General features: G+C 38.6%; 1 protein-coding gene across 21 annotated transcripts in view; it reads left to right on the top strand.

The window, feature by feature from the left end:
- The window catches only part of DTNB (dystrobrevin beta), a 310,883-nt gene that overhangs the window by 64,209 nt on the left and 232,930 nt on the right, over positions 1 to 13,744 (top strand). The window lies entirely within an intron of this gene.

Genomic DNA, 13,744 nt, shown 5'->3' with positions numbered 1-13,744 from the left:
TTTTTGAGTTAGAGTTTCGCTCTTGTTGCCCATGCTGGAGTACAATGGCGCCATCTGGGCTTACCGCAGCCTCCGCCTCCCAGGTTCAAATGATTCTTCTGCCTCAGCCTTGTGAGTAGCTGGGACTACAGGCGCGCGCCACCATGCCCAGCTAATTTTTGTATTTTTAGTAGAGACAGGGTTTCACCATGTTGACCAGGATGGTCTCGATCTCTTGACCTCTTGATCCGCTAGCCTCGGCCTCCCAAAGTGCTGGGATTAGAGGTGTGAGCCACTGCACCCGGCCTAATTTTGTAACGGGGTTTCTCCATGTTGGTCAGGCTGCTCTCGAACTCCTGGCCTCAGGTGATCCACCCGCTCAGCCATCCAAAGTGCTGGGATTACAGGCATGAGCCACTGTGCCCAGACAAATTGATTTTCTCTTTATGTCTAGAAACCTATTTTAAATTTTTTCAATGCAGAACATAGTTTAGTAGATCTTAAAAGAAGAAAGCTATTTAAATGTTCAATTAAAAGGAAATGATTTGCTGTACTTATATTTATAGAGAAGTAAGTTGGTATTGTAAAGAATGAAACAAAAAAATTGTAAAGCACAGATTTATGATTGTGGAAGTACAGAGGTTAAATGGTGATGTTCTATGAACCAAGAGTTCTAGTTTCTGATACTTGCTATCCTCTTGGCCATCTGATTTGAATGGATTAATTGTCTCTGCTTCATTTTTTGCTGTCTCTAGACCTTCTTTGGGTACATATATTTGTAAAATGCTTTCAGTTGTATCTTATAATAGTAAGGAGTCGGTGAATTAGTGGTAAAACTATGGAAATATCAAAGCCAAGTCATAATTTAAGCACTCACTAAATTCACAACATTTTTATAAGCTGTTATCAAATTAGACCTTGTATCCATTTAATAGAAAATTATTTAAAGAAATTTGAATTTTTTTTTTTCAGATAGGTTCTTGTTGTGTTTCCCAGGCTGGTATCAAACTCCTGGGCTCAAACAATCTTCCCTTCCAGCCTCTCTAGTAGCTGGCATTACAGGTGTGTGCCACTGTGCCCGGCAGAAATCTGAATTTTAAAAATAAGAGTCTATAAGTGGCATAAGTCCCAGGATTCTAATGCCATTTTTTAGTAATTTAAGTTAGTGACTCCATAGGTTAATTTTTTCCTGCCCAAGAACTGGCTTTTTGTTTCAAAACCCTTAGTAAAAAGTGTTATTCTGTGGTAAGTAAGCAGCACCTTATCATGACACTGACTTATTCAGTAAATCAATTCAAGGATCACACCACACTAACTCAAGAAACAATATTATTTTTTAAAGTCAGAAATAGAAACCGTCTTACTGTCTGCAAATGGTCAAGCAGAGATGAAAACCTTGGATTCCATAATCATGTTAAATAAGTTAAATACTGTGGCGTCTTAGTCCACTTGGCTGCTCTAACAAAATGCCATAAACTGGGCACTCTATAAACAACATACGTTTATTTCTTGCAGTTCTGGAGGCTGGGAAGTTCAGGGTCAAGGCAGATTCTGTGTGTGGGGAGGGCCTGCTTTCTGGCTCCTAGACGGCACCTTTTTGTGGTATCCTCATGTGACAAAGGGGGCAAAGGAGTTCTCTGGAACTTCTTTTATAAGGGTGCTAATTTCATTCATGAGGACACCCTCATGACCTAATCATCTTTGAAGGTCCCACCTTCTAATACTGCACTTTGGGGGTTAGGATTTCAACATATAAATTTTGGGGGAGCACAGGCATTCAGGTTATAGCATATGGCTAAAGAAGGAAGGGGAAGGAAGACAACAGAGATAGTAAAAGGGGGACCTTAGAAACAGAAAGTACAAAGATATCTTGGTTCATATTCAGAGAAGACTAGACACATACAGAGAGACTACGAGAAGTAAGTGGACAGTGAATCAGATGAAGGCAGATGAGTAGAAACACACACTGAAAATAACTAGTTAAAAAAAAAAGATGAGTGAGTTAAGAAGAGTAAGGGATATAATAATAACAGTTATTAGTGTGTTGGGTAATTTTCGCTTTGATTTGTTTAAAACAGTTACTATGGTATCAGAATAAATGATTACATCTTTACTAACCTTGAAACCTTTATATGACAAGAGCTTATTTGGCTATCTAGAAGTTTAAAATTGACCTTCTTGTGTTGGAAAAAAAGAAAGAATCTGATTATCAGAATTTCATTTTTGAAAACCGGGGCATTTTGTTGTTAAATACTTTAAATGTTAGTCTTTTTATTGATTGGCTACTTTATTACTTAGGCTGGAGAGTTCCTTTCATACATGGACTACCTAGTTATTTGTTTTAATTGATCCATCCTGCCTTTGTATTTCATAATTCCATGAGGTTAAAATTTGAAAGCAAAAATTACTTAATCTCTCACCTCTAAATTTATAGTCCTTGTTTTTGGCCAGATGATTTCTGACTATTATAATAAAGCATGAGACCCTAAAACAGCAGTCAGGAACAAATAGGGTCTAAAACTTTTCCTTAAGTATTTTCTTACGACCTAGTTTTTTAATACTGAGAGTTCTGAATGTGTTATATTTTGATAATTAAAAACATTGAAAAGGACAGAGACTTTACTTTGAAATTTCAGGCTTCTGGAAAATTAAAAAAAAAAAAAAAAAAAAGAAAGAAAGAAAAGCACAGAGACCAATATTTACAAAACCCCTGGGTGCAGGATCTTAGCGAAAGCCACAAGGAGTTGTGAAAACACCGCTAGCTGCACTTTTTCCCTCTCAGGCTCTCCAGCACAATATTATTGGTAATCATAAAGATTCTTTAACCAATATAGTAAGGATATCCAAATTCCCAGCAAGAGGGAATCTTTACTCTGCTACAGCTGAGCCAATTTCACACTTTAAGATTTGTTACTTACAAATCCCCTTTTTATTTCCAACCTTGGTATTAGTTCAGTGTCTTTAGGTGTAAGTAGTAGAAAGCCTACCCATGTGGCCTTTTTAAATAAGAATATGGGTACAGGCTGACAAACTGAGGGGTCCAGAGGCAGGCCGGCCCCTGATCTTGGTTGCATTAGAGCTCTGGCTTCATTTCTTTGAGTGGCTTTGCCCTCTACTTATATCAGCTCTATCCTTAGGCTGACTTCACAAAATGCCTGTGAGCAGCTACTACTAAATACATCCTGTTTGAAGTTGAGGTTAAGGAAGAGTTGGCTTCTTTCAACACCAAGCAAAAGTACCCAAGTCTTCCTCCAGAACTATGTAGTTTGCCAGGTATATGTAGGTGTTAGGCTTTAGAGCTCAAATCAGAATTTATGCCTCTGGAGCAGAGAGTGGTTTAATTCTTACCCTGACCTCATGGTGCCATATGTAGGGGATGGATTAGATATGAGGAGACCTCCGTATTCACCATGCATTTCATGAAGGGCATCATACACTTGTGGTTCCCTTTCTCATTGAGTGGCCTCACCAGCCACCCAGTTACTTAAACCTGAAACCTGAGAATCATTTATAACTCTTCTTCTTTCTACCTCAGTCCCACACCCAGTTGGTTGCCAAGATCTGTCCTTTCTGCCTCTCGAATATCTCTCAAATCTATCTGCTTCTCTCCATCTGCACTGCTACCATCCCAGACCATCTTCCTTTTTCCCCGGAACTACTGCCATGACTTCTGACTGATCTTTGCGCGTGTACTCTTTCTTCCTTCATTTATTCATTCATTCTTAGAAATAATAAACATTCATGCACACACTAACCCAGAAACTTGAACATTGACCCTGGCTTGCAGTATCTCTGTCCTTGACAAAATCAGATGTTCACTTTAGGTGCAGGTCAGTGGGATAAGACAGGAGAGGATAGTTTTTGTTGTTTTTCATTCCCTCTTGCATTTTCAGGCTTCCGTCAGAGTTATTTTCCCTCTGCCTGAAGAATAATATGCTTTGGTATTTCCTTTGTGCAAGCAGATTGTGACCTGCACATGTGGCTAAAAACATTAGCTTCGTTTTTGTTAGAAAATTTCACCTTCATTCCTTAAGAATATTTTTACTTAGTATACAGTTCTTCATTGACAATGCTTTTCTTTTTTTTTTAAAGACGGGGTTTCACCATGTTGGTCAGGCTGGTCTTGAACTCCTGACCTCAGGTGATCCGCCCGCCTTGGGCTCCAAAGTGCTTGGATTACTGGCATGAGCCACCAGGCCCGGCGACAATGTTTTTCTTTCAACATTTTAAGAATGTTTTTCCAATATCCATTTGTTTTCATTATTTCTGTTGAGAAGTCAATTGTAGGTGTAATCTTTGCTGGTAATTTCTTCATGTCCTGTGGCAACTTTTAAGATTTTCTTTGTGTTTCTGGTTTTAAACAGTGTTACCATGGTAAGTCATGGTGTGACTTTCTTTGTATTTATCCTACTTGTTGTTCATTGAGCTTTTTGTACACGTGGTTTGATACGTGTTACCTGTTTTTTAAAATTCTCACTCATTTTCTCTTCATACATTGTTTATTCCCAATACTCTCCTCTCTTCTGAGACTTATTATTTAAAAAAAACCTATTACCACATAATATCGTTCTGAGACTTTAAATAAATGTATAGTATGCCTCTTGCTGTCTCCTCAATATTTTTTCTATCTTTTGTGAATTTGGTATCAATTTTTCATTCTGGGCTTTGTTCTCTATAATTTATCCTATAATATGTCTTCCAATTTACTTATTCTCTTTTCGCCAATGACTAATCTGCTCTCAAACCCACCAGGTTCTTTTACTTTAAAAAAAAATTTATTTATTTATTTATTTATGAGATGGCATTTTGCTCTTCTTGCCCAGGCTGGAGTGCAATGGTGCAATCTCGGCTCACCACAACTTCCACCTCCCGGGTTCAAATGATTTTGCTGCCTCAGCTTCCTAAGTAGCTGGGATTACAGGTGCACACCACCACGCCCAGCTAATTTTTTGTGTTTTAGTAGAGATGGAGTTCCACTGTGTTGTCCACGCTGGTCTCAAACTCCTGAGCTCAGGTGATCTGCATGCCTTGGGCTCTCAAAGTGCTGGGATTACAGGTGTGAGCCACCACGCCCAGCCCCAAACCCACCAGGTTCTTAATTTTAATGATTTTGTTTTTTAGTTTAAACATTTATATATGGTAGATTTTTAAAAATTGTTTTGGTTTTCAGTTCTCTACCAAATAACTCATTCTTGTCTCTTATTCCTTAAATATAGTAAACATAGTTATTGCTTATCAGAGCCTAAAATATCTGAGACAGGTCTCAGTCAATTTGGGGAGTTTATTTTTTCAAGGTTAAAGACACATCCATAACATGGCCCCAGGAGATTCTGACAACATGTGCCCAGGGCGGTCAGAGTACTGCTTGGTTTTATGCATTTTAGGAAGACATGATACATCAATCAAATACATGTAGATTTACATTGGTGTGATCTGGAAGGGTGGGACCACTTGAAGAGGGACAGGGAGCTTCCAGATCATCGTAGATTTAAACATATTCTGATTAGCAGTTGGTTGAAAGAGTTCTGATAAGGAGTTGTGGTGAGCTAGGTTTTATCACACAGATGAAGCCTCCAAGTAGCAGGCTTCAGAGAGAAGAGACTGTAGATGTTTCTTCTGAGACTTAATGTCTGTGTTGGTGTGAATGCTGGAGGGGTATGAGGCATGTCCATCCCCCACTTCCCATCATGGCCTGAACCAGTCTGTCAGGTGAAATTTTACAGTGCCCTGGCCCGGGAGGGAGTCCACTCAGATGGTTGCAGGGGACCTTTGAATTTTATTTTTGGTTTATACTTAAATCTAATATCTAGATTTCCTGTGGTTCTTTTTGTACTATTTGTTGTTTCTGGTTTTCATTCATGATGTTTTATTTCCTATTTGCCTTTTTATTTTTTGTTATAGCCAAACATTCTATAGCAAAGTTATTTTTATTATATACCAGATATTATGTTGCAGAATGATTTGCAGGGATAAGTTGAGGCCTAGGATAACGTTTTCTTCTGGAGAGGACATATGTTTGCTTCTGCCAGGTGCCTAGAGACCTTAACAATCCAGGATCACCTCAGTTCAGTTTCTGATTCAGTGCCTGTGAGGACCTGTTTACCTCTGGATACTATTACCTTTAGGTGAAGTCTTTGGGCTCTCAGCCCAAGATAATAGGAGAGCAGGGTAAGCAGAACCACATGTCCTGCCAAGGGACTCCTTCTGCCTCGGCAGGTCCAAGCCTCCATGTCTTTCTCCTTGTCCTCTATATCATCAACAGGTTACTCTATTCTTCAACAATTTTGCTTCCCCCTCTGGAATCAAATCACTTGCATGGATTTCATCCATTGGGCATCCTCCCTGGGCATCCAGCCTCCCCTGCATTGGGTAACTTCACTTGGTTAGTTCTCAATAATATCTATTCAAGGAGATCTTAAAAAACTTTCTCTATCTTTTCTTTTTTGCTCAGGGGAAGAGTTGATCAGAACCACCTAGTGTGCTATTACCAGAAATTCATTATTTCTTCAAATATTTCCTCTGTTCCTGGTTTCTCTTTTTTTGACTCTTGGCATTTCTACTTCTTTCCTCTTTATCTATTAATGTTCCTCACATATGGCTTAATTTATTTGACTTTGCTTCCTTTTAGAAGAGTTTGCTGATCTGTCTTTCTGCTCATTAATTTGTTCTTCCTCTGGAGCCATTCTGCTGTTTATTCCATCTGTTATTTCATTTTTTGTTTTTGAGACGTAGTTTCACTCTTGTTGCCCAGGCTGGAGTGCAATGGTGTGATCTCGGCTCGCCGCAACCTCCGCCTCCTAAGCTCAAGCAGTTCTCTTGCCGCAGCCTCTCGAGTAGCTGGGATTACAGGCGCCGACCACCACACCTGGCTCATTTTGTATTTTTAGTAGAGATAGGGTTTCTCCATGTTGGTCAGGCTGGTCTCCAACTCCCAACCTCAGGTGATCCACCCGCCTCGGCCTCCCAAAGTGCTGGATTACAGGCGTGAGCCACCGTGCCTGGCCTTCGCCTGTTATTTCTTTAGCTATAGCTATTGTATTTTCCATATGTAATATATATCTGATGTATTCTTTTTTGGGATTTGTGGTTCTTGTTTTATATTGTCTTTTTAAACATGTTTATTCTTATTTTTAAATTCTTGGTCCATTTGTTCTAGTACTGATGCTTCTGAACCTGGTGTATGTTGTCCTGCTTTGTTTTGTTTTTTTAGGTAGCTGTATCCCTGTGTCTAAGGACTAGTGAAGGAGTGGACGTTTGCTAAGAATGTGGGCCAAACTTGGACATGTGGGCTAGATTGTCCACATGTGTGCATGGTCCTTTGAAGTATGGGCTGTGCTGGAGGTGGGAAAGAAGGGGGATCAGATTCTTCCCACGTGGGAGTATAGGCTGCCTTACAGTTCTAAATTTGAACATGACATTCCTGCCATTATAAAGGTATGCTGGTCAGGGTACAAAGATAGAAACACATACACACACATATTTTTTTTCTATAGTCCAGGCTGGAGTGTAGTGGTGCAATCTTGGCTCACTACAACCTCTGCCTCCTGGATTCAAGTGATTCTCATGCCTCAGCCTCCCGGGTAGCTGGAACTACAGGTGCATGCCACCACGCCTGGCTAATTTTTGTATTTTCAGTAGAGATGGGGTTTCACAATGTTGGCCAGGCTGGTCTCAAACTCCTGGCCTCAAGTGATCCACCTGCTTTGGCCTCCCAAAGTTCTGGGATCGTATACAGCCATGAGCCACCGCATCTGGCCAAATTGCTCTTACAACTTTATTTCTGATTTTTGAATCTTATTTTTTACTCATGTTTTTTATCCATTTCTGTTTTACAAATGAGTCTGTGGCCTTTACCAAAGTGTTGGTTCAGAGATACAATGAAATTTCATTTAAAAATGTAACAAACTNAAAAAAAAAAAAAAAAAAAAAAAAAAAAAAAAAAGATACAGCTAATGAAACTAGGTTTGGATAAAATCTGTAAAATATATATAAATCTAAAAAATACAAAATACAGTTTTGAACATGTCATTTAAAGGCCCAGGGTTATTGTTTACCATCTAAAATAACACTTGGTAGAAAATATTCTTGCTAATTTGAACAATTCAAAGATTCCTTTGGTATAAAGATACTTATATATGATGGATTTATATGAAAAAATTCCTGTGTGGTTTGCAAATGTGGCTAACAACCATTTAAAAATGTTGTTTTAGCAGTTTAATTTGAATACATTAAAAAGTTGCATTGTTCCCTCTTAATAGTGAATGTTTAAAACAAAACAATACAAAACAAAGCAGAAACAAACAGTCCATTTTAAATAAAAGCAAATGTATTCCATAAATTCTGAATCTTCCCAGCCTAGCACATTATGGAATGGATGTTGCTGAAAAAAGATAATATTAGGTTACAGCCTTCTTCATTAGTGATTTTTAAACAAAACTGTAATTTCCTGGGAGGCACAGACATTTCATGTGTTGGCGTACAGTATTTATTTACATCCCTGCTTGTTTTTAGAAGGATTCAGGATGATAAGAAAAAAGCCAGCCAAGTAAGATCAGAGTCCTAGTGCTGAGTGGGAAAATTTTCCACTGCTGTAGCACATTTAACTTTATTTTTTTTTTAAGAGACAAGGTCTCTCTCTGTCACCCAGGCTGGAGTGCAGTAGCATGATCATAGCTCACTGCAGCTTCAAACTCCTGGGCTCAAATGATCCTCCTGCCTCAGCCTCTGGAGTGGCTAGAAATACTGGGTGCCTACCAACATGCCTGGCTATTTTCTTTTTCTTTTAAAAATTTCGGAGCTGTTTCTCAGTGTGAACAGGCTAATTAGTTTATTTTTTATTTTGTGTGGAGATAGGGTCTTGCTTTGTTGCCCAGGGTGGTCTTGAACTCCTGGCTTCAAGGGATTCTCCTGCCTCGACCTTCCAGAGTCTTGGGATTACAAGCACGAGCCACCACACCTGGCCAGGCATCACTTACTCTTTATCTTGTAGCTTTTATCCCAAGAGAAGTCATGAGTTTGTGCTAATTTCCAGACAAAAACCTGGATTCAAAATATGCAGACTTACAAAGGGTTTTACCATTAGCTAATATTTCAGAAGTATTTTTTTGTTTATTCTTTTGTGCATCTTTTATTTTATTTTTTTTAAAGGGCAGGAGAGATACTTTTTCTGAGTGTGTTTTTTTTCCCTTGCCTTTGTTTTTTTCTGAAAGAGGAGAGAAGTAGTAACCAGTCCAGAGAGACTTCTCCTGTCCATTCAGTACTTCACTTTGAAATTAATCTGATTAAGACACTATTTCATCATGTAACTTCCCACTTCAGAAACCTTCAAAGAATCCCGGTAGGTTTGAATTAAGCTCACACCCTTCAGTTTGGTTTAATGATAACAGTGCTTAGCTCCCAGCCCACACCAAGCTCTAATTACACCCCTGGAGACACTTCTTTTCCAACATGACGTGCTCATTTCCCCCAGACAGATGCCATGCGTTCTGTTTCCCTTCAACTCCCATGTCTATCTGGGATTACCCAGTCTCCTTTTCCTCTGTCCAAATATTTTCTGTTTCTCAGGATTCAGCTCAAGTTTTTATTTACTGTGTAGTCTGCCTTATTATCACCAATCCCATTTTCATCCCTTTGATGACTTACAGTCCTTGTTTGTATTATTATTTTGGCCTTTAATTACATAATGTTGTAAACTGCTTCCTAAGTGTTCAAAAAGGAATGGAAATCCTTGAGAGCAGAGATTCTGCTTTATATTTCTTTCATTCCTCAATTAGTATAATGCTAGATTATTTATAAATGTTTATAACATTGAAATGAAAAGCAGCAGGCATTCTGATTGTGATAAAATTAAATAATATTCTAAGTTGATTTTACTTGATTAAGCTGTTTGACATTTGCCAAATGGATTCTTGATTTGCAGTTGATTATTGCAAGATCCATTCACTGTGACGTTTTGTAAATTAAGATTAATTGGCAAAATGTGAGTTTTTGAAAATCAAAGAGAGATGCTCTTATTACTTTTAGCTACATATGATAATCAGACTGGTAATAGTGCTTCTGAAGTTGAAGTCTGTTTTCATGTGAGAAATTTATGGTTGGCAGCATCCACAATCATTTGCTAAAGAGGTAGAAACACCTTGTTTTCTTAAGTACAAAATACTCCCTGTAGTCTTGTTTTCAAAAGTATTAATTTGAATAGCAAACTCCTACTAGATAGTGTAAAGCTAGAAACATCATCCAGATCAGATTAGTTTTAAATATTGAAAGGCAGAATTTGAGGCCTTATTGAACTGAAGCGAATGATTTCCCATCCACAGGGAACAGGTGGGGACTGCAGAGGCTTCTGAAGGTAGCTGCATGTTAAAACATAACAGCGTTTATTCAGGGTGACTCACTGTCTGCTTAGCTTGGCACAGAGCTAATAATGGTGTTTTCACAGTGTTGGATAATAAGAACTCTTTTTAGAAGTCATGTGCATCATTTATTGTCAGACTGTAAAATGATAGGGCTGTGGAAATGAATCATGCAGAGAAGGCTGACGAAGAGAATTATCATGTCCTTTACTGAAGGAGGACATTACCTGGAGGGCTTCTATTTGAGTGGGGTTAAAATAACAAGTTTCTTCTGTCCTATCATCTCAACAAATATTACCTGCTTATCTTTTCATCTTAGTGTCTTGATATAGACGTTAGTATTCACTGTTAATTGTGTTGTATTTCAAATGTTGACCTATACCAATCCACTCTATAGCTATTATAGGCCAGATTTGAAGTGAGTTACATTATTTGTGATGAAACCGGGTTAAATATCTTTTCCAAATCTTGTTTGAAGGAGTCAATTCTGGTATAAACTTGGATTTTGAATTGGAAGTAGTGAAAACATGGACGTTTGTGAGGTTGTTTGTGCCTTGGCCAGGGGTAGCTAATTATTCAGTTTTAAGTGTCATTTGACCAGTATACACAGAAAAATTTCAGGTATCTGGTGGGAAGGATCAAGAATGAGTTCTTCAAAGAAGAAGGAATCAGTCAGATCAAGAACAAAATCATGCGGTATCAGGGTGCTGAGTAGCTGTAGTTTTCTCTCTGCTTGCCTCTAGTTGTAGAGGAAGAATGCTGGGGCTCTAAAGCAACATGAGAAAAGCAAAGGCAATGCTTCCTCTTGGCCTTGCTTGCAGGCAGTTGTAGGAAGTTAGGCTTAAAGTAGACTGAGAGGTTTCAATGCCAAGAAAAGCATTCAGCACAGAGGAGTAACTGCTGATGCTTGGCCCGCAAAGCAATCAGTTGAGAGAAAGGAGCAAGCTAAGGTTTTTTTCTTTTACAAGGGAAAAATATAAGTAACATGATTTGTGGAAGTAAGGATGTTGAGATTACCCCTTCATTAATTTTATTGACTAACTATTTCTTTCTTTTTTTTTTTTTGAGACGGAGTCAGGCTGGAGTGCAGTGACTCGATCTTGGCGCACTACCACCTCCACCTCCCGGGCTCAAGTGATTCCCCTGCCTCAGCCTCCTGAGTAGTTGGGATTACAGGCGCATGCCACCACGTCCAGCTAATTTTTGTGTTTTTAGTAGAGTCGGGGTTTCACCATGTTGGTCAGGCTGGACTCAAACTCCTGACCTTGTGATCTGCCCGCCTTGGCCTCCCAAAGTACTGAGATTACAGGCGTGAGCCACTGCACTCGGCCAAATAACTATTTCTTCTTTAATAAGTTTCTTTTTAATTTTTTTTTTTTTTTTAGACAGGGTCTTGCTCTGTTGCCCATGCTGGAGAGCATGCCCAGTGAGCCGAGATTACACTGCAGCCTCCACCTCTTGAGTTCAAGCGATTCTCCTGCCTCAGCCTCCCATGTTGCTGGAACTACAGGCGTGCACCACCATGCCTGGCTGATTTTTGTATTTTTATTAATAGTAGAGATGGGGTCTTGCCATGTTGGCCAGGCTGGTCTCAAACTCCTGGCCTCAAGTGATCCACCTGCCTTAGCCTCCCAAAGTGCTGGGATTGCAGGCGTGAGCCCCACCATGCCTGGCTTCTTTAAAAAGTTTCTGTAACTGTATTTAAATATACAATTATTACTTTTGTGTATATTTTTGTTTATATTAATATTTCCTTTTGAAGAGTATATAAACCTTTTGATAGCACAAACTGTGAGCCTAAAGTGGTAAATGATGATAAGTGATATGAGTGGGGAAGACTGGCTAATCATTAAGACCTGAGCCATTCTCAGGATGCATACTTACTTATAAATGTATTCTTAAACATAAAAGAGTTACTAAGTATTTTCCCCAAATCTGTCCTGTCTATAAATTCATCCTGCTCACATTTACTATGATCTTCAATCTCAGATTCCTCTACTTTTACCTGAACTTAAAACTCCTGCCACTCTGCTTAGTCTGTTTATCCTATTGAGTTGCACATTGACACTTCCATGCATATCCCCTGACCCTTAATAAAGCATATGATATTAAGCATACATACATTTGTGCACCTGAAAGTGCATACAGGCAGAGGGAAGAGAAGATTCATGGTTTGTTAGGTGGGAGATTATGTGTGGAGATTTCTACGTGGCTGTTACTGAGTAAGAAAAATGGTTAAACAGTGGATTGCAGAGATGAGGTATTAAAGGAGCGCACATTACTGGCAATGCTTATTTGAGGGATTAAGGAGTCTTTTTTTAAAAAAAAACTATAAATAGCCTGAACTAGATTATTTTGTAAATTAACAGATTCCTTCATCAGAGACCAGACATTGAGACTAATATTAATCCTAATGAATGGAAAAGAAGGGTTTTAGTACTGATGAAGGTTAATTGAGAATTATATCTGTTATTCTATAATCAAATATGAGAATTTCTGAATCTAGGACTAATATTTACAACAGGCTTGAGTTAAAGAATATTGAATAAGGATGCAAAGTGTTGTAAAATATTAGTGTTTCTAAAACATTTTGAAGATTAAGAAAGTGTTGTACAAGTGCTATTATAATATTTAGAAGTTAAGATGTCATAGTACCCATTAAGACCCATTGTATTGTGTTTATGGATGAGTACTAATGAGTTAAGTCTCTTCTCACTGAAGAGTTGGGAGTGACATGGCTGTCTTGCTAGTATGCTGGACTCTGTTACACTTTTCTGTCTGCCTGCATAGGTAGCATCAGTTTTATCCCTGTAGCAAGGAATAGGTAGTTTGTCTCTTTGAAGGAAGAGAATGAGATTTGGAGCCAGAATGATTTACACAAATGCAGTGTGATTAATTTTCTGTAATCTTTTATTATGCCCTTTGATTTACCATGGCCAAAAAAATAAAAGCTAAAGTCTTACTGTTGCATTCAAAGCTCTGTGTTGGTGGTTCTCAGCTCTGGATGCGTACGAGAATAACAGAAGGAACTTTTTCAACGTGACATGAACAGGATGGGGTTTAGGCATCTGAATAGTATCTTTATTCTCTTGCCTTATTGAGGATTTGTATGGGTTTAGAACTCTAAAAATATATGAGAAATGATCTTGTTGATTTCTACAGAAATGCCCCATTGTGAATTCAATTGGGAATTGCGAAATAATAAGAAATATACATGTTGGTCTCTGCCCTCAGTCTCTGGCACAGAGCCCCTGAGACCCTTGTAATTTCCTGAGTGATAGGGATGGCAGGAAAGACAGAGCTCCTGATAACCCCTTGATAGGTGGTAGAATCTTTTGTTTTAATATTTGGACTTTGACCCTAGTTCTTTCCATGGGACTCCTAAGACCTTTGTAATTTCCTGAGTGATAGGA

The sequence above is a fragment of the Cebus imitator genome, unplaced genomic scaffold (genome assembly GCF_001604975.1).
Source record: "Cebus imitator isolate Cc_AM_T3 unplaced genomic scaffold, Cebus_imitator-1.0 Scaffold1, whole genome shotgun sequence".
Taxonomy (NCBI): Eukaryota; Metazoa; Chordata; class Mammalia; order Primates; family Cebidae; genus Cebus; species Cebus imitator.
Note: the sequence above shows the minus strand (reverse complement) of the source record. Positions and strands in the feature narration are given on the sequence as shown.